The sequence below is a fragment of the Podarcis bocagei genome (genome assembly GCF_964188305.1).
Source record: "Podarcis bocagei genome assembly, chromosome: 10".
NCBI classification, from domain to species: Eukaryota; Metazoa; Chordata; class Lepidosauria; order Squamata; family Lacertidae; genus Podarcis; species Podarcis bocagei.
In genome coordinates, this window is record NC_138135.1 from 44,705,311 (window position 1) to 44,729,143 (window position 23,833).

The 23,833-nt window shown below is 40.4% G+C and overlaps 1 protein-coding gene across 4 annotated transcripts in view; it reads right to left on the reverse strand.

The window, feature by feature from the left end:
- Positions 1–23,833, reverse strand: part of SYT1 (synaptotagmin 1) — a 359,848-nt gene that overhangs the window by 204,973 nt on the left and 131,042 nt on the right. For all 4 annotated transcript variants that reach the window (XM_081211253.1, XM_081211250.1, XM_081211252.1 and 1 more), the window contains exon 2: positions 9,495–9,550. The gene's annotated coding sequence lies outside the window, so the exon portion shown is untranslated. The remainder of the gene's footprint in view (positions 1–9,494; positions 9,551–23,833) is intronic.

Below are 23,833 nucleotides of genomic sequence, written 5' to 3' on the forward strand. Positions count from 1 at the left end.
TGGGATCCAATGACATTTAGAGGTCTACTAGTTACTAGACCAAGGGTCGGCAAAGTTTTTGTGGCTTGAGTTGGTCCACGGTCCTGCAGATGCCACAGTGGGCAAGAGTGTGCACGCCCGCATGTGCAAATGCTATTTCTGGTGCCCCTTCCGGCATGGAGGAGGTGTGCGCAGCTTCCCATTGGCTGCGCAGCACTCCCTCTACCTGTTCTAGCTTCGTGCAAAGCCTCCGCAGGGCATGAGGAGCCTTCATCTTGCTCTCCCAGCTTCAGCAAAAGGAACCCGAAGCCTTTGGAGTGCAGCGCGAGGTCCCGCTGTGCTCCAAAGGCGTCAGACCCCTCTTGCTCTCCAGGCTTCAGTGAAAGCAATGCGTAGCCTCTGGAGCGCGGAGGGAATGCTCCCTCTGCGCTTTGGAGGCTTCGAGTTGCTTTCGCTGAAGCTAAGGAGCCTACATTCGCTCCATAGGACACACAAACATTTCCCCTTAATTTTTGGAGGGGAAAAGGTGTGTCATATAGAGCGAAAAATATGGTACATAACTGGGGAAAAATCCAATGGGGTCAGGAGGAATCTTGCACAAAATGAGTTCCTGATTATGACTGCTTACTGAGCAGTGTGTGGCATATATCCATGCTCACTCGCAATATTCTGGAATGATGCACCAAGTAACTAATGCAAATCTGTAATTCAGACTGTCATTTCCTTGCAAGCAGTGTATTAGCTCAATGTAGTGACTGTCTAGGAAGAGGGAGATGTTTATATACTCCCGTACACTCATGTTTATAGCACATTTTATTGCATGCAAGGTGAGTCATTTGCCTGAAGCTGCAGTTGATGGGATGAAGCCACTCTCCATTCCTCTCTGGACCATGGCAACTCACTAATATAGCCTGCTTTTTCTCTAGCTGCTAAAAAGCCAGGCTAGAGAAAACATAGAGCCTTTGAAAACCAAAATATTTTTTCCTTGCCTGATAACTTCTCAGACTCATTGGACTGGATAGAAAGAGTGAAGGTCTTTGTTCAGCATATCAAAGCAGCTGCTTTTTTCAGGAAGCCATGCTGTTAACTGTTTAACTGTACAGGGTTCATCATGAAATGCTAATGGTCAACCACCCTGAGGCTGTTAAAATGCATTTGAACTTTTCATAGTGATGAGTAATTGAATCAAGCGAGAAAAGCACCGCAAAAGCACTAGTAGCCATGAGCTATCTCAACTGAGTCTTTTTCTTCCATTTTAGGACACAAGCAAACACTACTGGATAGGAAAATGAGAATTGCAGGCAAGCACATGTTTTAACTAGTATGCATGCATGCTCTGAAAATACATGTGCATGAAAATGCATGCCAGATTATGGGGCAAGGTAGCAGCTAATGGCTGACAAGCTATAAGATTTATGTTATTATATTTCCTTTTTTTATCCTACTGTTCATCCTGAAGGACCCCAGGGTGACCCACTAATTTTCATTGGGGCTTACTTTCATGTAACGTGGCACAGAACTGTTTAGAATGACTGCCTTGAAAATATTAGATAATGTTGGGAGAGGGTGGTTTGACAACCATTTTGGGTGAACCTGATTTTAACAACAATTGTCATTCTAGGCCATTGACCATGCTGACTGATGGGAGTTGTAGGCCACTGATAGACAGAGTCATGAAGAGTATGGCTAACTTTAAAGTCATTCAAGGTGGCAGGCATCACGACATTCTGTTAAGGTTATTTTTGTTTATTTATTTTAAAAACGTGTATCCTGCTTTTCATCAGCTAGGTCTCAAAGCTGCTAACACTGATATGAATCTTATGAATCTAAAACATAAAACCTCAATAGATTAAGCCCTTAAACAAGAACATGAGAATTTAAAAAAAAGATTAGGGAAGCATTGAGGATCCAAAGGCCTTTTGAAACAAGATGGTGGACGTGTGCTTCCTGTGAGGGTTTCTGGATCCAGAGCGTTAAGTCTTAAGAAATGTATTCTCCTTCCTTTTCCAAATACTAAAAATGAGTCATTTGCTACTGCTTCTTTCAGTTGAACATTTAAGCTTTAGTTTGTTATAGCTGTTTGACAACTGAAGACATAATGTTCCAGAAGAAAAGAAAGAAACACAATACACGGGGTTTTATGGCACTCTCATTAGAGTGTCTAATCAGCTGCACACAGAAACTCTTCAAACAGATCTGTGGTAATGTGTGCTATAGCCAGATAATTTAGACAAAGTTCAGTTCTCTAATATTTGCAATTACACTGCCAGCACTAAGGCAGCTGGGGGGGGGGGCAAAATTTGGAGTTACAGCATTTACAGTGTCATTTAATTGATGCTCTATTGGGGCCAATGCAAGGTGGTACTTTATACTGGGTGTGGATCAAAGGGTCTAATTGTGGGTATAAACCACCAGGTGTCAGTGTTTTTTGGCGGGTTGGCAAAACATGTCAGAGACACACTACTGTTTATGTAATAAAATCCATTATTAGCAGCAATAGTTGCCATCTCATCAGTTTGCCTGTCTCCCCAATAGCCACCAGTGTAATGTCAAATGAATGTCTGTGGGGATTTATTGTGAGTGGTAGGGTGGTAGAGAAGTGGAATAGAGAACAGCTCATTGGGACAAAGGCCAACTCCAATTTATGTCTAAGTCTTTAAACATGCCATTGGGGTTTTTTTAAGTGCAGGTTGTGTAGTGGTAGGAAATTTCTTGGAACGTCTAAAGTAGTGAGTCAAATGGCAAAAATCAAAAGATGATTTCATAACTGAATAAATTTTGCTGTTCCTCCCCATAAATGATGTTCTTTGCTTTACAACTGAAGTTTTAATTTATTTCAGATATCCTGAATATTTCCATTAAAAAAAATAGCTACATGTTGCAGTATTTATGGTGAAGGAGGGGTATAAAAGTTTAGCAAATAATTGGGGGTGAAATACTAAAAAAGTTTAAAAAAAAACCCTGAAATGAGTTTTTTTTAAAAAAGCAATTAATTACAGAACATAAATATATTAATTAACCTAAAAGACATTGCAATTATTTCTTTAGTCATTATTAATCTATCTGTAAACAGACTTTTATCTGGCCATATCTGATTTTTTTATCTGGCTTCAGAATGCAATGAATTTTCAAGGCAACTCACACATACAAAATTAAAATTCTGATATACCTCTTTGGCTACCCCCCAAAAATATATTTATTTGTTTATTTTTGCTGGATACTGTAAGGCTCTCTTAATTTCTCATCACTTGATGAAATATGTATTTAATATCCAGTCTAGTTGTGGTTGCCATTTGTTTTAAACTGTTTTTAATGCTGTATTTTATATTGCTGTAGTCTGCTTTGGCCTTTCTGGCAAAGGGCAGGAAATAAATCTAATACCACAACTAATAAAAACAACAACAACACTCCATCTGGGAATGGGATGATTATGGTCAGGATTCACTTCCTTTCGAAAGCCACCTGTGAAGGCAGCAGGTAGCTGGCTACTTTCCCCCTTCCTCTTTTCCTCACCACAGCCCTGCAATAATGCTTGACGACATTTTGGGATTTTGATCTCTGTGAATTCCAATATGAAATTACTCATGCTGCATATCTTGGATCCAAGGATTCCAAATGCTGTGATGAAGTTCTGGTCAGTTCAACTGTTTCAAACTTTGCATTAAATGTGCATCTTGAGAGAAAACTCACATTTAAAAATTGTATTTACACATGAAATAGTATCTACAAACTCACAGGTTAATTTGGAAACGGAAAGAATTATTGGATGTGTTTTTTTTAAGCATGTGAAAAGTGAACCAGAAACAGACAAGACTCATCCTAAAATGACGACTTCCTTTTATTCCCACCCCCTGTGAAACAGCACCTTAAAAAAGTTACTCTTCAGGCCATTGCTTAGAGCATGGGGTGGGTAACCTTTGGCCTTCTGGGTTTATGTTATTGGACTGCAACTCCTAATTAGCTCCAGGCAGTATGACCAGCAGTTCAGGATGATGACGGCCAGAGGCCAGTAATATCTGAAGGGCCACAGGTTACGGGTTGACTTGTAGCTGGCTAAGGAGAATGCATCAGTTTCCTCCTGACATAGCAGCCAAGAGATAAGCATGCCTCATATTTTATTTTGTTCTTAAGCCACTTTGTGTGCTTGGCACAAGTAGAAAAACTGATGTCCTACTACTTGCATGAATTGAGAAACAGTCTGTACTGCCTTAAGATACAAGCCGTGCTGTGCTGCTGCAACAGCCTTTAGCAAGAACAGATGAGAATGAATCATTTGTAGAAACCTTATTCCGTATGCTGAACATCCATTGTTGGATCAGGGCCATAGCCTTCACACACAAAATTATTACTTGAGACAAAGTATTACCAACCATTCAGCAAAGGATTATCCAACTTCTGGGACACTGGGGGTGCACTGTGTTTGTTTGTTAACTAAGGGGAAAGCAAAGAAGAATCTGAAGATAAATTAAATAATGGTGAGTAATCTATCAAGGTGCTAAGATGATAGATGGCAATTGAAGTCCCCAGGGAAGTCTGCAGACAGGACCATTTTGCAAAATTAGGTTGAATAACTAGTACATGTCAGGGAACTGCAGAATGTAAATCCATGTCTTAGGTTTTCTGTCTGAAAAAAGCACTGCTACTCTGGTTGTAGTGTCAAACAAACACAGTGAAACACAACAATGCGCAATAACTGGAACCACACACAATTTAGTATGTATTCATGTTAGTAATACTGTGCTGGATAAATCCCTGTGTGGTTATATCTTAAGACCCCTGCTACCTATAAATTAAAAATCAGCCTCAAGATTTCCAAGGTGGTTGTGGATGATCTTCTGGGAAATAGAGGAGTCCAAAGCACTTTCACAATATGCTTTCTTCCAAAAGAATCTGCCCAGTTAAGTGGCAATCTAAAACAACATGTCCCAGGAGACCTTGTGTTAAATTTCTTTCCTGCCGTTAGTAATTAACAATGTACTCAGAAGACCAGTTTCAAAGCTAACTTTGCCACATGCTGTTTTCCAAAGGTACAAGGAGCATTCAGCCCTAGTCCCCAGACCACACCGATCAAGAGTTCTTCTCAAGCAAACCTCTAAGGAGTGAATTCATGCTGGTTTTAAGTTTTAAGCAATTTTTCCTCTTTTACTAGAACACAACCTTCATAAGTCAACTAACTTGCTTTTTCAAAGCTTTGCAACTGCATTTTAAATAGAAAAGGACTCAGAATGTATTCAGACATTTCCATCTCATTGCACGCACGCACTAGAACCTAAAATATTAGCATACAGCTTTCCAAAGAAAATTAAGAATAAAAGATCTACTGTAATTCTATCAATCTGCAAGGTTGAAAAAAAAGGAATTCAATTTCTCTGGAAGTAATGGAGTGAAACTGCTCATATTACTGTTATTTTCAATGGGCTGGGATGAGATTTATTTCAGCTGGCTGAAATGAGACCTAGTCCATTGTTCCAGCATCATCCTCATGAGCCAATTGTTAATCTGAACAATAACCCGATTTGTCAAATTACACAAATTTATCTTTATAATACATGAATGATGGAGGAAACTGTCATTAACTAGACAGCCATTATGAACCATCATAGCTGTCAATTGTATGATAATCCAAAATAACTGTCATGGCAGGTGAAATTTGATAACAGCTAACTGTGTGAAGATGATGAACAGACACCTCTTCAGCAAGGGGTGTTGCAATAGTTTAGCCTCCTCCATAGCCATGGGGTTATGATCTTTGAAAATATCAAAGCCAAAACCACAAAAAGCTTATGAATTTTAAAGAATAATAATAATGAGAATAAAATAGAAGTCCATCAGTTTGTCTTCTTATGATGACATTGAAGGTAAAGAGCTAACACCTGCCTTAGTCAATATGGCTACCCCATCAATTTTAATGTGCTTGCTTGCTCTTGTTATAATCAATAGACATGTGCAGAAGGAGATAATTGCCCTTATATTCATTTATTTGAATATGTATATCCCATTTTTCAATTTCAAGGCAGTTCACAATATCAAACAACACAGTAGGGGCATATCTGAGGCTGCAGATGTGTGTACATGGAAGTGACGACTGCAAATAAAATGAGGGCTACAGTTGCTTAAGAGCAAAAGGGTGTCACGCCTGCCGCTCACAATGCAACTGGCTGTGGTCACTTCCACTTTGCTAAAATCTATCTCCCACTTGTGGATAGGTGGGGGCTTTTTTGCTTGTGTTAGAATTCCTGCTCTGTGATTGCAGTCATGGGATTTTTGTCTATCACATGACGGTGTATGTTTTGACTCCACAGAGTGGGAAGTGACGGAGACAGGATGTTTGTGTTACTGTGTTCCGTGAAGTGGGACTATTGTCCTTTGTTCCCCCTCTTTGCTGTCTGATGCTAGAGAGAGAGAGAGAGCCATGTTGCAGTGCTCTGTGTGTTTATACGTAAATAAAGTAGATTAGCCAAAATGTTGAGTTGCTGAGGTCTGTTACGCAAACTGCGAAGACTCTGTGGATCTCTAAGTGTGCCGATGTCTGTTGGCATCGGTCGCTGTGATGTTTGGCCTGAAGAAAGCTTTTGAAGCTCCCAAATGAACAACTAGAAGGGAGAGAACATGCCAGTCGGGCATGTGTCTCTGCCAGGGTCCTACTCAAGAGTAGGACGAGCTCCTTACAGCTTGTACATCCCTAATTCAGTTAATGGAACCTCAGAGACAACATGCTGAGGGCTTCATCTGAAGACGAGCAAAGTCAGTGGAGCAGAGGCATAGCTCTTCCTAATGCATTGCTCTACCTGAAACCCTCCAGACATGCTCTTCCCCCATGGTTGATTTCACTCGGTTGTGCTATGCCAGAAGGGAAGGCAGCAATTCTGCAAGGAGAGAGAAAGAGATACCAGCTGCCTTGGTGCTTCTGCACAACAGTTCTTTTTCAGTTCCAACATCCGTGCTGATATGGTTTAGCAGGGGTGAGCATAGCCTCCAACATTTCTCCATGTGGCAAAACCCAATGTTTTCAACTCACACTCCAAGTTAATAATTCTCTTCCATCCATTACTTTCAAAAGAAAACAGACAGGATCAAAGAGCTCGAACTGGAAGTTGTAGGGTAAGGTTTTTTGGGGGGGGGGAAGGGAGGGGTATATTTGCTATGCATTCTATAGAACTTCATGAAGTAAAACAGTAATTGAAAATGATACAATGTTCTGCAGGAATAGGGTTGCCATATTTCAAAAAGTGAAAATCTGGACACAAAAGTTGTTGAGCTTTCAGAAATTTGCACCTGGACGCTGTTTCCAACTGTCAAATCCCAGCTATGTCTGGGAAATTTCCAGACTATGGCAGCCCTATGCAAGATCCATGTTATACATTTTAGGAAAGACGTACTCCTTAGAGTACCTTTATTCAAGAGGGCTCAACATTTATATTAATTGGAGAAATGCGGCTGATAGACAAACCTGCTGTGTTGCAATTTACCTGTCCCCTAAAGCAAACTGACTGCTGCTAGTTGAGTATTCCCAAACTCTGTCATAAAGTTATTGTTTAAAAATTAGAAAATGGTAATTCTGTTTACATTACATTTCCAAGAATTGAGTCCAAACGGTGAACTAAATAAATTATGTATTACATGTGTTAAATGGACACTGCACAGTTCCATTTCTGTAATTATATATTCATGGTTAGAACATTTGTATTCTATAATCATAATGCCATGACTGATAAATTAACTGATGGATGCTATGAAAAGGTTTCTCATCATTATATTCTGCCTGGAGGAGGAAGGGTGATTGTATTCATTGGAGCACCAACAAAGGTTGATTAATTTCTTCTTCATGTACATAAATACATTCAGATTCCATTTGAATGGTTTTGATATGAGTTCAGGGTGCTCATGCCAGCTGCTAAAGAAAGCTAAAACGGGGGGATTTTTGATTACGTGTATAAAACAGAGAGAAAGATTCAAACACAGGTATGCGACCATCTGCCCATTTCACAAACACACTGTTTCCACAATGCAGCAGTGGGAATTTGCTGGAAACTCTATGAGGTCTTAAGCTAAAAACCATGATCCTGAGGCAATACTATCATCTACATATTTTTAGATCACTTTGCATCCCAATTCTTCATCCATATCAGGGGTTGGGAACCTCTTTCAGCCAATGGGCTTCATTCCTTCTGGGCAACCTTCTGATAGGAATACACCTGTGTGTGAAAAGGGTCAGAGTAAAGGGGGGGGGCATTAACGTAAATCATAACTTTGTACAGCGGGCTGCTTTCTACATACAGCCCTCTCTATCTTCCATCCAGGAGAGTAAGGGGAATTGTTGGAGTTCAAAGACATATTCCAGCTAAGCAAAAATTCTCAAGTGGGATATGAAGCAAGGCAAAGGAGGAGAGTGGTCTTGGGCTTGAGGCTCCCTATACCTGATCCATGTGATGACTTAGAAGCCTATGCAAGTCTCCTTTCCCAAAACTGTCTTGGAAGCTGATCATATGTGTAGTCGTACCTTGGTTGTCAAACTTCATCCGTTCTGGGAATCTGTCTGACTCTCGAAACAGTTCGAAAACCAAGGCCCGGCTTCCAATTGGCTGCAAGAGTTCCCTGCACTCAATCAGAAGCCTCAGAAGCTGCATCAGACGTTCGGCTTCTGGAAAATGTTCACAAACTAGAACACTCACTTCCAGGTTTGCGGTGTTCGGGAGCCAAAACGTCCGAGTACCAAGGCGTTCGACAACCAAGGTACGACTGTATTGCGAATTGAGACCTGAATAAGATTTCTTGCCCTTGTTGCAGTGTAAAATACAGTGTTCCCCAGCACCATCAACTTGCACCTTTCTGGCTCACAGGCACCATGGATAACAATAACAATAACAAAAGTCAGATCACTGTTTATTTCCTTGACACCTGATTGGAGGGCATTCCATAGGGCAGGTGTGACTACTGAGAAGGTCCTCTACCTGGTTCCCTGTAACCTCATTTCTCACAATAAGGGAACCACCAGAAGGCCCTTGGAGCTGGATTTCAGTGTCTGGGCTGAACAATGCGGGTGGAGACGCTCCTTCAGGTATACAATGGCAAGCACCAGCTAAACATCAAAGCAATTGTAGGATTTTCCAATTTTTGCTCCACTTGCCAGAAATACACTGTCATGCAATGTATGAAAAATACGTAAAGTAACCCCCCAAAAACAGAAATATGATTTGCCATTTCTTTTATTTTGTGGCTTCCTAACCAATATTATTGCACCAAATCATCCTAGTTGAGAAAACACTAATGATATGTCCCTATGTGGTGCAGCACAGATACATTGCATGGATTATCTTGGTTTTTTATCTAAGAGGATTATAGGATAAATGAATAAAATGTCCACTCCAGTGAAATGAAATTGAGCTTTAAGAGAGGGCAGAAATTGCTTACCAGACTAATTTCTTATATTGGTAAAAGAAAGAACAGACTGGTCAAGGAAAAGAAGCAAATGTCGTATAATATTCAGTTTCAGAAGGCACTGAGAACAAGCTTACTGTTTACAATGTGGATTCTGATGCCTCTTCTCTTTTTCTGTCAGAAGTCCACGTTTCTGTAAGGGGAGAAAAGGATACCATCACAATGTGTTTTTTAAAAAAGATCAGAGTATTCTGGAATATAGCTATATTAGATCTACTATCTTTGACATGATACAGCCATGACATTAATCCTCCTAAGGGAGAATTGGTCTAGATTGGGGAAGGCTGTGACTCAGTGGTAGAGCATGTTCTTTGCATGCAGAAAACCTCAGATTCAATCCCCAAGCATCTCCAGGTATGGCTGGACACATCCCCATCTATATCCCTTGAAAGCTGCTGCCAGTTAGTGTAGACAATACTGGTATAGATGTAAAAAGGTAAAGGTAAAGGGACCCCTGACCATTAGGTCCAGTTGTGACCGACTCTGGGGTTGCAGCGCTCATCTCACTTTATTGGCCAAGGGAGCTGGCGTACAGCTTCTGGGTCATGTGGCCAGCATGACTAAGCTGCTTCTGGTGAACCAGACAGGGCACAGAAAAGTCGTTTACCTTCCTGCCAGAGTAGTACCTATTTATCTACTTGCACTTTGACGTGCTTTCAAACTGCTAGGTTGGCAGGAGCAGGAACCGAGCAACTGGAGCTCACCCCATCACGGGGATTCAAACCACTGACCTTCTGACTGGCAAGTCCTAGGCTCTGTGGTTTAGCCCACAGCGCCACCCATGTACCAATGGTCTAACTCAGTGTCAGGAAGTTGAGTGAGAAGCAGGTTGAACTGGAATTTGTAAGAAGATAGAACCTGAAGGCCTGAGAGTCCTCTGTTGACTAGGCAAGGGTAACTACCTTGGCCCCTACTTTTCATACAAAGCCTGGACAATCCCTATGCTACATACTGGCTGCCAATCCTGATGTTATTTACCTCTATTTCCCTTTGATGCTTCAAATGGGTGCTGGAGGTTGAGCTAAGCACTTATAGTCCCAGGTCGATCCCACTTTTAGACTATGAAATTACCACAAAGCCTGGAGCTGTTTTTATAGGTTTTGTGGAGCATGTGATTTTTAAAAACAGCACTGTCCCCCATGTGTTAATATCACAAATCATTGCACTATGAGAACTGCTCATTGTTCTCAATATCACAGTATGCGAAGATAGCTGCTAAATTTCCCATGTCAATGCTGCTTGTGAAAACTGGGTGCAAGACTATAGCTGGAAGGAAGCAAAAAATGCTAAGACAAAACTTGGTGAGTTTGGATGGCAGATCAACATGCAACAGGGTACATACTCCTCCATGTATGAGGGAGAAATTCCCTACAGGACACGGAAGTAGGAATGATGCAACAGAGTTTCTCACTGAAACATTTTAAGAACATGAGATCACAAGAACCCATCTAGCCTAGTGACCTGTTTTCACAGTGGCCACCCAGATGCCCCAATTGGAAGCCCACAAGCAAAACCAGAGTGTAACAGCAGTCTCCCCACTTGTGATTCCCCTCTTGGCATTCAGAGGCATACTGCCTATGGCAGTGAAAGTAGAACATTAGCAATTATGGCTGGTAGCTACAGATAAGACTGATCCTCCACGAATTTGTCTAATCCTGCTGTATAGCCATCCAAAGTGCACAGCCACCACCACATCTCGCAGGAGAGAATTTTACAATGTGACAAAGTGCTGCGAATTGCACTCGTTAATATTATACGTGACTGAAAATGCGTTGTCATGAAAATAACACAGATGTTCGTAAGATAGATAAATAAATAAATAAATCACCGCTAATTGAGTTGGATTCAGATTTTGCCTTCCACATATGGAAAAGCTACTTCCTTCCACAGAAGGCTTTTGACTCAGAAGTGGGATCTTGCTAGGAGTGTGAGTGGGTGTGGAGTGAATTTTGCTGATCTCCCTCCCCCCCCCTTCCCCAGTACCATCTCTTGCACAGTTTTAGGACACTGTGTGGGAGGTGATGCTGAGAACAATGTCTAGATCCAAGTCATTAGCTAATTTTGTAGAAGGCCCATTATTGATCATTTACCAATCTATACCCTGCCTTTCAAGTTCTCTGTGGCAGGAGCCATCAACATTTTTAGATCAATGGCCACATCTAAAATTTTGAAAAAGCGCAGGTCACAAAATGGCTGTCACATCTAAAAGTGAAGAGGCAAAACCACAAAATAGTCCTTGCATGTTCACTCTCCCCCTGCCCTCAAGGAAAAAAGGGAAACCTGTATCAGCCATCATTGTGCTCACTCACAGAGAGAAACTTTGCATTTCTCCACTGTTCATAATGAAAGGTGTATGTGTGTGTGTGTGTGTGTGTGTGTGTGTGTGTGTCCAGTCCTGGCACCCAATGAAACATGGACATGTCTCAGGGAGTTTGTTCAAAGACTGGGGGGATATTTACTGATATGGCAGGAGCCAATAAGAGCCCTTGTTGATTTTTCTTCTTATTCGTTTTTTAAAGAACTGACATTGTGATTATTACAACTGAGGGTAAGACAGAAGGAGAGATGTGGGAAAGGCTAGGAAGAGAAATGTCTTCTCTGTATAAATTGGAGAAACCTTTTTGATTAGATATTAGCAACAACAGTATGGAATAGGAATGCTGAAAATGAATGTACATAAATACAAGTACAGCAGCATAAATCTGCTTATATACTTCCTAGCAGTTACTTCTAGAATTTTACATATATAATGAAGAAATCAAACAAGAAAAATGAGAAATGATTCGGCAAAGGAAGATGCAACATTATTTTACAGCACAAAAACCCATTTGCGTTATATGTCTTAGTCTTAAACAAAGAATATTTTATATAATGTGCTGGAACATTAACTCACTCATCCATGGCTATGGATCCTGTGGGTTCGAGTATGGGGAACGTGCTCTTGTAATGACGACTGCATTCCCCAGCTGCTGTTACAGCATCTGTCAACTAGTCCTGCAAGATCTGGTTTTCATTTCAATATTGTTTCAGAGGAAACAGTTATTATTATTATTTTAAAAATCAGAATCCATTAGCAAAACCAATAGAATAAAATGATTTTAGCTATGCCAGATTGCATTTTGCAATAATACTTCAGAGCATATTCTGTACATTTTTTATAAATGGTATCTGGAAAAAATTCCCTTGAGACCCAGAAGCAATCATGTAAATAATGTGCATCTTCTATTTAATTTACTTGGAGGAATCAGTGGGGCGAGGGGAGGGAATTCACAGAGATTTGATCTGGGAGATGCTTGAAGAGTGTCCCTGACACAGACAAACACTGCTCAAAGAGCCAAACAGCAGCTGAACTAGAAAGAGAAGGTGGTGGATCTAATACACTATCATATCTGTTGCAACTGGAATAACAGATGACAAATAACATGGAATTTTACATAAAGCATGAAGCATCAAACAAGATACCCAACAATAACACAGAGACAAAATTTCCTTTGCATCTATCCACACTCATTGAAGAACATCCAAGCTCTTGTCTTGATTACCTGCTGTTCTTCTCCATTCATGCAGAAGTCTAATACAACAACAGGTGTGTATTTTAAGAAGTTGGAGGATCAGATCCTTCCAAACACCAACACTCAACACGGGCTGAAGGTGATATGTTCCACATAACCTTCTTTCCCCAGGAAGGGAGAGGACAAGGCTCCAAAGGTTGCTTGCCAGCGGTAGGCATGGTCAAGTGACAGTGGGCACTGCCGAAACAGGCACTGCCACCTCACAATGCACACTCACCTTCATAACAACATGCGCACACAGACTTATGCAGACACTTGCACACACACTCACCACCCATATGGCGCAGAAAGATTTGTCTCTGAAGGGCAGAGATACTGATTTCATCCCTATTGCTGTACTGGGCTGGGGAAAGAAGTTCCTCTCCTCCCAGCCCAGCCCAATGCAAGTGGGAAATCACTGTCTCCGCTCTTCAGAGAATACTGTTAAATGCCACCCCAGTTTCCAATCAGTGAGAGACTCCAGGGTCTCCAGTGCTCACCCTGGGTTCGGTTTCCTTGGAATGAAGGAATATACGGTTTTATTTATACATACAGTAGAACCTCTAATTACAACTGCCTCAGGTTACAAACACTTCAGGTTACAAACTCCGCTAACCTGGAAGAGTTACCTAGAGTCGAGAATTTGCCCTAGGATGGGAACAGAAATCGTGTGCCGGAGGCACAGCGGCAGCAAGAGGCCCCATTAGCGAAAGCACGCCTCTAGTTAAGAACAGTTTCAGGTTGAGAATGGACCTCCGTAACGAATTAAGTTCGTAACGAGAGGCACCACTGTATATACAACCTGAGCATAATATGAGGGAGTAGGGCTCAGAGCATTAAGACCCCAACAGATCTTGCTTTTCCATTTGGTTGCCAAGGGAACCTCAAAGTCTAGCACAGAGGTAAACACACACACACACCTCTCTCTCTCTTTCACACACACACACACACACACACACACACACACACACACACAACTCTGGCTACTGTTCTCCTACACAGAAGCTAGGGGAAGAGAGAAAGGCCCACCCTTTTGTCTTGTGGCATAGAGCAACTTCTTTGGTGATGCTAATTATGGTGCTTAAGGAGCTAGCCAAAGTCATTATCTTAATAGAGGAACTGGTTCAGCAAGCTTGTTCTTATACATTCTGCTCCCACAGATACAGGATGCCAAGAACTCGAAGAGACTTGGGGCATCATACAGACTGACCCACCCCAACTCACAACAATACAGTCTTTCAAGAGCAGAGGCAATATTCCTGCCCCCGTTACTGTAATGGAGGGTAAGACTCAATGGCTCCTACCATTAGAGCTTTCTGTCTGAAGAGCAGAGGCAGCAATGTGTTGCTATGGCAACACAATTCCAAATACCAGGAATCAAAAGTGCAAATTATTGATTGGCCGAGGTGGTCTCTTTTGGATATTCTCTTGCTAAGAAACCAAACCTCATGCTTACTGAAATGGGGGGAGCAAACAACTGCCTCAACACTTCAAAGAAAAACTGAGCTGGGCAGAGCGGAACCTCTCCTCTCAGCCAAGCACCTTAATCAGATGGAAGATGCTTCGCAAAGTTGGCTTTTCCTGACTTTGCAAATGCGCCTCTTTTTCTTGTGTGCCGCCTCTGCTGGGAGGCTGATGCTACTCAGAAAACAGGAATGTGTTAAGAGAAAAGAGCACATTTGCATGGGGGCTGGTGGGCCACTTCTGATGACTTGCCAGGCCTGATTCAGCCTGTGGGCTCACAACCCCTGCATTACAACACATCATAATTATATTATATAAATGTGAACCGTGACATATATAATGCATGTCGTAGCAGAGCCAAATTACTGCTTTTAATACAAATTTATGATTTATATCAAATCCAAAGCAGTTTGAAATTGCAATCCTATGCACATATACCTAGGAGCAAGTCCATTAAGCAAAGTGGGAATTCTGAGTTAAGAGTGCATAGGATTGTGTACTCTTAAACGCACAATCAATCTTAAATCAATACACCATCATTTGTTTGTTTTTCCCAGCAACACATTATTTCATAGTAAATATTGATTTGTTAGCAAAGTTATATCATCAACTAAAAAATAAAAATAAAACCTTGGCTGCTCTGTAACTTTAACACCCTTAAGTATATTCAAATCTTTCATAGATGTAAAGTGCCTTGCAACCATGAGCAATGATTTTAACAGCATCTCAAATCAACTGCAGCACAGATCTGTGGATTACTTTGGCACACAGGAGTTTAAAGCACATACTGTGAATCCCTATACAACCACCACTTAAAACACTGCCCAGGCCCAGATAGATTGCTATGGCAACAAAATCCCAAATACCGGGCTGGTAAGTAACAAAAATGTAAATTATTGATGGACTCGGAGTTGTCTCTCTTGGACACTCTCCTACTGAGAAACCAAACCTTATGCTGACTACTACAGAGGGAAGGTTGATAACACAATTTCCTCAGCACACTGAGCACTTAATCCGGAGGGATTTCATTAAATCTTGCGGTTTAAATTTTTATTCTTGGAGCAGCAGTCAGCAAGCAGAGATTACAGTCAAAATGCCACCATTCAGGTCACCGCTCCCTGAACTCGGGAATTTGCTGTTAACATGACAAGAAACTAAAATTTAAAAGCACCTGAGGGGTCTAAATAGCTTTCATCTTGGGCTTTGATGGCAACATTAGCCACAATACCAGTTGTGGTCAGCAGCAGACAGAAGGGAAGTAAAATACTGATACACAGTATTTTGTAGTACAGTGCCACAAAGGATGCAAGGGAGAGAGAGAAAATGCAGGGACAATTTAGAGGACTCGTGCTTTCCTTGCAAAAGGTCCCAAGTATAATTCCTGGCATCTGCAAGTAGAGCTGAGAACTACCCCTTTCTGAAAATCTAAAGAGCTGCTGCTACTAACTTAGTGTGAACAATACTAAGCTATATACTTGACACTAGAAAGCAGGACAACATTGATTCTGTCCACTTCAGATCAGGTGATGAGAGAATTGTTTTGATTATTAAGACCATTGCTTCTGAGAAAACCAAAATGTTCAAGGACTGAAAACAGAATGACAAAATCCTGAGAAGAAATTAGTATATTAAAAAAGGGGACGGGGGAACCAAAACGGAAAGAGCTTTCCACAATATCTAAACCTAACGTCAAGGTTCTGAATCTAGTCTAAATGGCTGAGGTGGCTAAGCCTGTAAATATTGTTAATAAATAAAACTATTTAAACAACAGTGGAACATCCTTCTTACTCTTCTCTTTGCTTCATCTATGATGTATCAACTGGAATATGGATCATGGAATATGCTTTGTATGCAGAAGATCTCAGGTGCAATTCCTGACACCTGGGAGAGATTCCTTTCTGAAAACCTGGAGAGCTGCTGCCAGTCAGTGTAGATAATACTGACTTAGATGGATCAATGGTCTGACTCCGTATAAGGCAGATTCTGCTGTTCCTACTGCACTATTTCTGAAATATCTGAATCAACTACTTCAACTGAGAGCAAATCCCTTCTTTCTACTTAGGCCACAGTTGCCACCAAGTTAGATGTTAACATTGTTTTAGCAGCAGAAGATGATAGCAGGCTACTCTGTTTCTTTTCACTTTTATTTCAGAGATTTAAATGTTAGCTACCTTATTCTGCAGACAGAACACACATAACATTGTCAAGGACAAGAATTCTGGGAGGCTTCTAGCTCCCCTTGGCTCAGGTTGATGGATTTACAGCCCTCTACAATTTCTGTTTCATTCTCAGTTTGATCCCATGTCAAAAGAGCACATCATTTGACAACGTACTACTCTGATAACTGAACCATGACAACGCTTGGCTCAGTATCATAACTCCTTGATCAATAAACAATCACAGGAATCAGTGGGCATCACAAGACTCTCTTTTCAGGAGAGAAAACTGTTAATTACTTCACTGTGACACTTTTATTTACCCACAAAATCATTCTCTCTTACAGCACTTCAGCTGAAAGCAAATACACTGCATAGGCAACAAGTAGACCAAAGCGTTGCAAACCATCCTTTGAAGCAGAAATCAAGAGAGGACTCTACATTTGCACAAAGACCTTTTTATATTGGGTCCCCGAGCAGATATCCAAAGCCTCCTTTTATCCTGACATTCAAAACTATAGCTCCAATTCCATATACTTCCTAGTATCCAGATGTTATGGTTTTCAAAGGAAGGTGAGATGACTGTAAATCAATTACCTGTGAGGCAGTTCAATCCATGTTACGCATGGAGACAGTGTCTTTATGGAACTCTTCAGGCAACAGTAGAAAATGGCACTCAGTAGAAACACACAGACACACAGGGAGAACAGCAAGGGGATATACTCAAAAACTAATTTTAACAATGATAAAAAAAATGCCAAGAAAGATATGACCAAAAATCTGGAAGTCCAAACTTGAAAAACATTAAGTTAATTCATTCTCTCGGATCCACTGTGCTATTAGTTGGTAATGTAAAGGGTTGGAATGAACATTTAGATTTGGAACATGTATTTTGCTAAACCATGTTTGGGAATGCCCTGCCTTCATGTGACTGTAATTGCATGGAGGGGGGAGTGCCTGCCTCTGCTGCCCTGTCTTGTTCCCCCTTGTGTTGTGTATTGAGGCTCTGCCCCCACTCCTCACCTGCAGGTCTGGGAACCATGATCATGGCCAAAGAGGAGTCTCCCCTCTGCAGACATCCCCACCCAATATGGGCCAAAATAGCGCTTTAATGGCAACTAAATTGTGTATTAACTCTTTTTTTAAATGTTTTTTATTAAATTTTCCATAAAATCTTCATACATTCAATTTTCCACATCACACATTTTAGTTTGTTGAACCTCCCTCAACTCCTCTGACAATCATCCAAAGTTACTTTCCTATTTACACATTTCTTAATTATAATATCGCCTTTAAATAAAAAAAAAAATTGTATCCTCGTTTGCATTCTTGCGATAGTCCTTAGTTTTCACAAAGCTTCTTTAAAGCACACTAGCATTACATTCTCCTCACATACAGTTTTCAAATACTCTCTAAATTTTCCCCAGTCCTCCAAAAACTTTTGATCTCTTTAAAGTCTGATTTTTCCCGTTAATTTGTCCAGTTCCGCATAGTCTGTTAATTTACTTCTCCATTCGTCCAGAGTCGGTACTTGTTCTTGTTTCCACCTTTGAGCTATCAGCATTCTCGCTGCAGTTGTTGCGTACTGGAAGAGTTTAAAGTCCCTCCTATTTATTTCCTTTCTAGTTATCCCTAGTAAAAAGGTCTCTGGTTTCTTTACAAAGCTATATTTCAGCATTTTCCTTAACTCATTATATATTATTTCCCAGAACCCCTTCACCTTCTTGCATTCCCACCACATGTGCATGAATGTACCCTCTTTCTCTCTACATCTCCAGCATTTGTTACAGGTCTTGTACATTTTTGCCAGCTTAACCGGTGTCATATACCATCTATATACCATTTTCATGGCGTTTTCTTTTAACGTTATACATGCTGCGAATTTCAGATTTTCATTCCATATCTTTTGCGAGAAAATTGTGTATTAACTCTTAATGGGAGGATTATCTTTTCCTTCAAGATGTTTCGTTTCTGGGAATTTGGGGTATGTCAACAATTAAGGAAATAACCAGTGGTATTAGAGTAAGACAATGGTAATAGGGTATGCCAGTTTTGTGACAAAGTGGTTGAAAAGGATATTTGAAAGACGTTTATAATGATATTATTAGCATTCTCATTTATTTGATTTATTATCTTACACAGACATATATTGTAATAAGTGTTTCAAAACACACTAGATTAAAATAACCTTCAGTAAGCTAAAACAATCTGCAGGAAGATTACAGTTGCTAGTGAACGTACATGAAATGTACCCAGTGCAAATCCTGATACCCTGCCTTGGTTAGATTATGGGGAAAATGTTTTTATAACACTGTAAAGCTGGCAATTCAAGGTATTAACTTTTATAAAACTATTAATGAGCAACAGTTAACACAAGACCTGACAACTTCATTTTGATCCCCATAAAACAAATTAATGTTAACATCACTTAAATGTCACTATGTATTTTACAGACATAAATTAATCCAAAATTCTGACAAGAATGGCTATAAATAAAGCTGGCTGCTCTCCTTTTACTGATTTCATAACATGCAACAATAAAATATTAAATGACTCCCCCCTTTTACCCTTTTAAAATATAATGCTGTATTACTATATGTTAAACCATTTGAGTTGAAATAAATTACAGAATTGAAATCATAACTATTGAGGCACCCATGCTTTCATCCCTCATCTATTCACACCCTTTCTCACTTCTGGCTTTCCTGACTGGTCCATTCTATATACTGAGCTTTTGCACATTTGATACGGTCAAATATATACAGAATGTCTATGTAAGTCTGTCTTACATTTAAACGATACTACTTTGACCAGTGTATACTAATTTGCATGTATACTAATTTGGTGAGTGTGAAAAAGCTCGATATCTAGTTGTTTTATCGGGAAGAAGCTACAGCAAGTACAATGGCTTTTGAAATTCTGCTAATCTTTCCTGCTGACAACAGTCTGATCTTAAATACTTTTCGACAACAAAGCATTAACGTAGGCCAACAATTCACCCATGAAACTCTGTAATAGGTAGTCCCTCAGCAATGTAATCATGTGGCTGAGTTGTTTTCATAGAGCCCTGTTATATTCCACCAAGGACAACACTGGTTCCTTTAATACAGAGTATCCCTCTATCTTCATCATCTTGGATGTCTCTTATTGCAGACCCAGGTCATGGAGCCTCAACTTCCACAGCTGCCACCACCATGAACCACCATAGGTAGAATTGGCAGGAACAGCAGCAGAGATGTCCTGTGCTTATCCTGTTAATCATGTTACTTTGAATGTCATACTTTTATATCTGACTTTCTTCAGTAATGTTTTATTTTGGATTATTTTATTTGATGTTTTAATGTAGGTTGTAAACTGCTTTGAGATTCTTTTCTTGAAAATACAAAGCAGTATAGAAATAAAATGAATAATAATAATAATAATAATAATAATAATAATAATAATAATAATAATAACTCAAAGAAAGCTATTAAGAATAAAAGAAAAGAAGCTAAGCGGCTTACAGCAAAACACAACTATCAAAACTAGTTTACAGGTACTATCTATGGGGCTGTGACGAAACACCTTTAAATCAGAATATACACACTCCAAAGGTAAATTATTCCATAGCATGGTGGATTCTCAATTGGTTCCAGAGAGTTAGGCCATGTGGCCTCATGCAGAGAGCTTTGCATGTTATGAGATTGTTTTTGATGCTGAGCACAAATTCCAGAACTAAGAATCAGCTTCCTAAAGAGCCTTCTTAAAGAGCCAGGTCTTAGGTTTTTTTTACCTACGGGGTTACAGTTAGAGAGCCATGTTATATGCTTCATTCAACAGCAGCATCCAGTGTGAGGCCTCAGCTGCTAAACAAAGAGTGTGGGTGACACTTAGGGCAGAATCTGGTCCTTCAAGATTCTTCACCTTTGAAGTGAGTCGCCACTTGGTTTAGGATGAACCACTGCAGCTTCTGTCTCATAGGCAATGCAGTTTAACGTGACTTCCCAAGTTCTGCCTAATAGCGCAGACCAGCAATAAAACTGCTAGCACATTTACAAAGCTAAGCAAGGTTCAATCTGGATGGGGGACTGCGTTGAGGTTCCTGCATTGCATGGGTTTGGACAAGATGACTCTTGGGGTACCTTGGACCCATAGGGGACAATTCTATTATTCTATACATTTCAGCTAAGTAGTAAGTCCCATTGAGTTTAATGGGGCTTAGTCCCAGGTAATTGATTATAGGATTGTGGCCCCAGTATCTTGATCCTAGGTTTTCACTGCTAACTTCATTGTATGAATATATTTTGCATGTTGGAACTAGTTAGGTGCCCAATTACTTCTTCTTTAATAGGAATTTCAAATCTTTGAGAAGTTGAGTGGAGACTCTTGTCATATCATAAGATCAACATGCAGAAATTTCAACACAGCTAACAACAAAGGCTTCCTAAAATTGTAAAAAGGAGACATTCTCAAGTTGTGTTTAGTATAAAATCCTCATCACTGACTAGGCATTACCAGAGGGCATCTAACAGGAGTGCTTCTTAAATGCTAATTAGCAATTAGCAACTTCAGTGCCAGATTCTATGCAGGCATTTCCCATATTTAACAAAATTCATACAAAGCCCCCCACCCCCCATATTAATATACATATGGCAAATATTTTGATTGTAATGGTTCCACTAATGAATCAAGTCTATTCAAAAGCATTTCTTAATCATTATGGGTGTGTTTAACTTAAACATTATTTAACCTTTCTGTGTATACTGGGATTATTTATTTATTTATTTATTTACAGTATTAGGACCTTTAAAGCATACTTATTTATACCTAATTTTAGTCACCTTATAAGAACTACTGATTTGTACCCAAGTGACACACACAAGCAGACTAGAAACCCATTTCTTCTGTCTCCACTGATGTATGGAGTAATTTCCTCAGATGCCTTCATTGCAATTTGCAAACACATTAACCAAAGCTATAAAACAACAGCAATCGGCGCTATCCATAACTGAGAAAAGCAGGAAAGAGAAATTTAGCAAATATAACTGATTTCTGTATTATCTAGAGGCTGGAATACACTCTACCTCAGCACAGAGAATCAGTTTCTCAAACGTCTCATTAATCTTTTTACTGGACAAAAATAAGGTTTTACAAGCCCAGCTCCATGCATTTGTCAATTCCAGGTAATAGCTTTTCAACTGGCCTGTGACTCTTCTCTCCATTTTGCAAACACACAAAATTGCTATGGGCAAACAGCAGCATGCACACAAACAAACAGACAGACAGACAGACAGACAGACAGACAGACAGACAGGCACGTGTATAATATTCACTCCACATGTTCAAAGTCTTACAGATCTTAAAGATCCTCTAAAGCAGTACACTGAATCAGCCTATTTATCCTTGTTTCTTCCCCTTGAATTGTATGTATACTTCCGTGGAAGTAAGTCCCATTTAATTCAATGCAGCTTACTTCTGAGTAGGCATATACTCATGCTGCTTCCTTATACAATGTCTTCTTCCCTCATCTTTGCATCCAGCAGCTACATTCTCTTTTCCCTCCTCTGTTCCCTTGGTGTCGCTATTCTACTGAATTCAAGCTTAGCATTTACAGCCCCGAACACTGGTACTCTATCCTTGGAGCGTTGGGACTTCCTGACTGGTTGTACATGGACATGTGTGTTGGGTGGTCAAGCAAAAAAGAGGCCAGGGCTCGTGCATCTTTAATAATTTCAGACTTTCAGCTGAACTATTCTACCCAGCTTTCTACCCAACTATTAAAGGTACACAAACTCTATAATTTCATCTGGCCAGCTCACACTGGTGTGATTTGAACTCCCGAAATGCATTGGAAAATCTGGGGTAACAGTGGCTCGAGGCAATGCCATTTAGCCTGGGGAGGTTCCAACAAGACAGATGTCTTAGATCTTGGTGGTTCTCAGGTACATGGCATGTTCTAGATAGAGTTGCATTACCCTTGAAAGAACATATATGTTGTCAGTGTACTCACTGGAGGGGATCTTCAGTGTCTAACACTGACATCTTTGGCTCCTTCACCTTCTGACATCTTTGGCTGCTTCACAGCTATGCCACAGCGACACATGCCCTGGTAACTTCTCATCTTGCTAACTAACATTAGTGTTCTCTGTGGGGCTTCTTAGCTGCAGCTAGTACAAAACGTAGTGACTGCATTGCTGAGTGGTTCAAAGTATTAAGATAAAATAATGCAGATTTTGAAAGAAGAGCACTGTGTGCTGATTGGCTAAAGAGCCAAATTCAATGTGCTAAATATTATTTGTTTGTTTACTGTTATGTTTGTATCCCACCTTTCCTCCATTGAGCTCAAGTTGGTGTACCTGCTTCTCCCCATTTACACTGTATCCTGTAATAAGGTTGTGAGATGGGTTAGGTTGAGGGACTAACTGGCCCGAGATAACCCAATAAGCTTCATGGTTGACTGGGGATTTGAAACTTGTTCTTCCTGATCATATTCTGACATTCCTAGCCATTCCTGGATATTGACATATAAGGTCTTATACAAATTAGACCTAAATACTTGAAGGAACATCTTCTGCCATAAGAGAGCAATCTGAGTTCATCAGAAGAGAAGCCTGTCCGGTTGTGCTGTAGATTTGCTATATGGTAACCCGGGACTGGGCCTTCTCTCTTTCGTGATTCCCCACCTGTATAATACTCCCAACCCAGAGGTAATACTGGCAAGGGTCACTAATGCAGCACTCAGAGTCACACCTGTGCTTGCAAAGGGCTTCCCTAGTCTCCACCTCTGGCACCCACAATGGCACCCTCTGGCATTCTGTTGAAGCCAACAGAACAGATTCCAGCGAGGATGGGGTACCCGTGACAGCAGCTCCAGTTTGCAAACAATCTCCCAGACTCCCAAAAGGTTGGTGACCTCTGAGCCAGCTGCTCTGCTGATTTACGCTGTATTAGTGTTTTGTATTTGTTTGATGCTTTGCTTGATTTGTTTGATGTTTTAGCAGCCCCTGATTTATGATTGCTACTGATGTGGTCTAACTCATTTTTTAAAAAATTACCTTTTTCTGGGCTTGGCTTTATGATGAAAGGCAAGTTAGGAAAACATTGAAATAATTACCGGTAAATATGTGCCATTTTAACCATCACAAAGAGTGTGAGTTGCAAAGCCACATGGATTATGAGTATTTATTTCTGTCTGGGACTTCACTGAGCAGAGTTGTTGCTTTTTCCAGTACCCTTTAAAGGCTTTTCAGATGTATGTTACGTAGA